Source organism: Conger conger, chromosome 9 (assembly GCF_963514075.1).
Source record: "Conger conger chromosome 9, fConCon1.1, whole genome shotgun sequence".
NCBI classification, from domain to species: Eukaryota; Metazoa; Chordata; class Actinopteri; order Anguilliformes; family Congridae; genus Conger; species Conger conger.
The window spans coordinates 51,133,499-51,138,717 of record NC_083768.1 but is presented as its reverse complement, the minus strand read 5'-3'; positions in this window follow the sequence as shown (position 1 = coordinate 51,138,717).

Genomic DNA, 5,219 nt, shown 5'->3' with positions numbered 1-5,219 from the left:
TTGTTGTATGTACCTAGACCAAGTTTGGATATCTAGACCAAGCTTAACCTGATTAATATGCACCTAATACTAAAACATTACTGCACATATAGACAGTAACCAAGAAACAAAGTACAAATTCTAAATACATAACCTACTTATTCTTTATAGTTTGCATTGAAAGGTACCGGTTTGGTGTGACAGTTGTGTGTGGTGCTTTTATAATATTTAGTTAGCAAACAGTTTATATTCCAATGGCTATGTCCTAATCTAAGCAATGTATCTTACCCCAAGTTCATCCTACAATATTAAATCTAGCTAGATACTGAGCAAACTCGTTAATTTGGGAACAGATATGCTCCTTATATATTTACTTGCAGGATATGTACTGTATACAGAGGTGCCACAATGCCCAAACACCTTATTTAAAATTGTGTTCTATTAACCTACTGGGAGTAAAATAAAAATATATGTAGGACTTGTTTACCTTTTCCCTTAGCCTCTCTGACATTTTGACCAATATTTGAAAACATGTGTAACCAAGTTTTCGGATCAATTTGACGTTAAGTGTTTCCGCCATATGCTTCTTAAAATTTCAAAATAATCCCTTTCGGCCTTTCTCAGCATTTTATAACATTTTGAAGCAGATTGTACAGAAATGATAAGCCAAAGAAATCTTTAATTCCATTAATATACACTATTTATTAGACACATTTTTTAGACTTCTACTGCTATAGCCTATGCACTTAAGAGTTATGATGCATTTTGTGTTCAGAGATGCTCTTCCACATACCACTGTTGTAATGTGTGGTTATTTGTGTTACTGTCACCTTCTTGTCAGCTTTGACCAGTCTGGCCATTCTCCTCTGACGTCTCATCAAAAAGGCGTTTCTGTCTGCAGAACTGCTGCTCATTTTCAAAAAGTTTTTTGCACCATTCTTTGCAAACTCTAGACTCTACCCTGCCTGCCACCAACAATCATTCCATGGTCAAAGTCACTTAGATCAAATTTTTTCAAATTCTGATGGTTGATGTGAACATTAGCTGAAGCTCCTGACCCATATCTACATGATTGTATACACTGCACTGCTGCCACACAATTGGCTGATTAGATAATCGCATTAATAATTAGGTGTAATAAAGCAAAAATAATAGTATGTGCTTGGTGAGTGTATACTATATTATTTATAAAAGCCTGACACCTACTGACTCCATTTTTTTAGTAACAGAGTTTTTGAGAACGAGTATATCAGCACTAGTATTTCGGAATTAACAGTTGATTGTCATTATTCTTTGTTGTTTATTCTGTTAAAAAATGGAGGTGGAAAGGTGCCCTGATGGTGCAAGGCTAAGGCTTCAAACTTTGATGCAGTTGCACACTGAGGACCGGCCGGCACGAGGGAGCAGCATAATTGGGCCAAATCATTTTTAAAAAGGCAACGAAAAGATTGTTGTTGATTGATTGACAGGACGGCTGTATAAAGACAACATTGAAAAATATGCTATTTGGAGCACCCATCACCATCGCAAATATTTAACTTAAAACTTCGTTTTTTGTGATTCATTTCCTTAGTTTTTACACCGGCAGGTTCAATTAATACTTGATAGGTCATTAAAAAATATACATTAAGAATAAAACCCTTGGCTGAGAATTTAAGAATCTATTCTAGCTGTCTGCCACTGTCCCCATTTCTTATACGTGGATGCCATCTACTGGCAAAACGTGGTACTTTTATTTTTTCTTGGTTGAACTTGAAGTGAGTTCTCCCAAAAGTTTTGTTTCTATAGCTAGCTAGCATGCATAACGAAGTATAGTTAGCGTTATTATTTTCCATTTCAGTGATCTTTCTTCAGTCAAATATTAAGGAGAGGGCGACAGTCTGCAATCAACGTGGTATTTGCATATTACGTTACTTATCCTCGCTAGATTTTATGTTCTCTCATGTAACGTTAATGAGAAATATTCCACATCAGCTAGCTAGCTACATTGTACAGAATGTGGTAGCATGGGGTATCAGCCTGTAAACTGACAGTCTGTATAGCTAACGTTAGCGTTAGGTTAAATACTTAGCTGGCTACCTAACTTAGCTAATATGTACAATGGCTGTTGTTAGGTCTAACAGTTGCTTACTAGCTAGCTATACGTTAATAAAAATTCATGAAACACATTGGCATGATTAGCTAGACTAGTGTGGCACAATTTGGATAACGCAAACAAATTATGAAATGGGACATTTATTAGACTATGTTAAGCCTCGCCGTATCAAGCTGTAGCTAGATGTCTAATCTAGATAGACACGAGTTAGCCACATAGGTCCTGCTGAATATATAACTGTAGTAACCCCAGATCACGCCCAATATAAGAGTTGGCTAACTTAGCTAGCTAACGTTAGATTTCGTGTCTCCCCATGTTAAGTTTATGGGTGGAAATGTCTAATTCAGAATGAATAAAATGTACAGTCTTTAAATGAGTCACGAACATATCCACAGAAAGAGTGGTCTTGTGTTTTTGGTCTTTGTGGTTTTAAATGGACTAATTTCTGCACAAAAAACGGGTATCCATAAAACAGAAATGGCGCAACAAATCACATACCAAAATCGGGAGTTGACGAGCACATTGTCATTGTAGTATACCTGCGAAATGGCATTGAGATTGGTTTTGAAATGGGTGAGATATTGAGGTTCAAAAGGATGTCAAAACCTTTAAAGCTGAAAGTGTGCACCGTATTGTATGCAAGGTCCTATGCGTGAAGATTTGGCAGGAATGTCCCATCCAAGACCAGTAGAAAATATATATATATTATATATTTATATATTTCAGAATGCAAACACATCGAATTGATATTGCTATGACAATGCCATTATGTGAACGTTTCAAATGGTTTCCGTCACCCTTAATCGTTACGCCAAATGTTCCACCACGGCCAAGGTAAAGGACTTTTTTACCACATTCCAGCTGTTTCCACGTTTAGGCCTACTAATTCATAATACTCCATGACGTCACTCAAAACAAACCGCGGCAGGCTAAATACTAAATATCACAAATGAACCAGAACCAACCAATCCCAACATGAAGTATAAAGACAATTTAGATGAACTATCACGGAGACGATATGAAGAAAACATCTTATCAATGAATTAGATCCAACATGGACATAACAAAACTTGACAATTGCCACGGCGGCACGGATGGTGCAGTGGGTAGCACTGCCGCCTCACAGCAAGGAGGTCCTGGGTTCGAATCCCCGTCGGCCGGGGCCTCTCTGTGCGGAGTTTGCATGTTCTCCCTGTGTTTGCGTGGGTTTCCTCCGGGTACTCCGGTTTCCTCCCACAGTCCAAAGACATGCAGGTTAGGCTGATTGGAGAGTCTAAATTGCCCGTAGGTATGAGTGTATGAGTGAATGGTATGTGTGTGCCCTGTGATGGACTAGTGACCTGTCCAGGGTGTATTCCTGCCTTTTGCCCAATGTATGCTGGGATAGGCTCCAGCCCCCCTGTGACCCTGTTCAGGATAAGCGGGTTCAGATAATGGATGGCTGGATGGACAATTGCCACTCCAGTTTCCTTGGAAATAAAGGGATGATATCATAAATGTAGGTGGCTGATTCATCTTTTATATCACACATTTATTTCAGCCACAGAGCTGTTTAGCCAAATGACAGACAAGTCAAGATTACTAGCAGTGGCCAGTGTGCTCATTTAAGATAAGGATCTCTCTCTGCCAACTTGAACGTAAATTACGGAAAGCTAGCTAACGCTAACCAGCCAACTAACGTTGAGTAACTAGCCGGCTAATGTTACCCTGCTTTACTAACGTGAAACTAACTGTAGTGAACGTGGTTCTGAGTGGGTCAGTAATCAAGGACTATTGGTTTCACCTGAGTTGGATGATTGCTGCTGACGGGGACTCTGTGTTGAGCCTTCTCAGCTGCACGTGATTGCAGCGGGGAGGAACTAATAAATCAGAGCCGAGCGGGCGTGACACAGGCTTTGGGGAGTGGTGTTGCATGGACGTGAGGCTACGGAGCTAAGCCAGCCGACCAACACCAACACCAACACCAACACCAACACCAACACCAACACCAACACCAACACCAACACCAACACCAACACCAACACCAACACCAACACCAACACCGCACTCGCACATGGACCTGGGGGGAGGTTCCTGCGGTAGGCAGGGCTAAGGGGAAAGCATAGCGGGGATATAGGAGTGCTCCTGTCCACTCTCCAGCTTGTGGAGAGGCTCTCCTGCCGTTTGTGGAGATGCCTCGCGGCGCTGGACCGAGGGTCACCTGTTGCTGTTGACTGACGGGGATCGGACCAGTGCCAAAGCCCAGACCCCATGGGAGGGTCTAGAACCCCGGGCAAGTTAAGTGTTTTAATGGACTTTAATAAGTGTTTAATGTCCTATGTCTGTGTCCTATTTGTTGTGTGATTGGTTTTAGCATTTTAGCCCAGCACAGCCCAGCCATAGCACGGGGGTGGGGGAAGCAGTCGGCTCTCCACCTACCAGTAGCCTCTTGACAGGTGTGCCCATTATCACACGGGGGGGGGGGGTTTGTAGTGGAAGTAGCCTAGGCGTGTGTGCAGTGCAGTTGCCGTGTGGGTAGCCTACCTGTGTGTAGTAGACTACCCTACCCATAGCGTGAATGGGCTACCTGATGTTCTAACCGGGGTGTGCAGTATTATCTGCAGTGTGCATGAGGCCGAGTAGCCTACCTGTGTGCCGTGGGTGAGTTTTTATTGTGGTTCTGGCGTACTGTTGGAGACCTGGTGGGGAGGGTAGCCACCGCAATATTTCCCATGCCTGTGTAGTGTCTGAGCTGTAGCCCATGAGTGTGTTTTAATAATAAAGATAACTGTTTTGTACCTGAACCTTCTCCTCCAGTAATTGTAGCTCCTAGCCCAAATACTTTGTGGTCTGGCTCTCTACATCTTCCTAATGGCAACAAGGTTTTACATAACGTTAACGTTGGTTGTCAACACTGGCATTAAATGAAGTGATCAGATCACACTGCTGGTTTGTGAATGTTCTTTTATTGAGTTTCACTTACGTTCACTTTTACATTACATTTACGTTTATATTTACATTTACTTGCATAACACATTTACATTACAGACGTCAGACAGTAACAAACAGAGTTACATTTAAACATGACGGCCGACCATATCACAATACATTTAGACAGTAGACATTTCATACTATACCCACAGGAAGGGTCCGGGCTGGTTCAGGT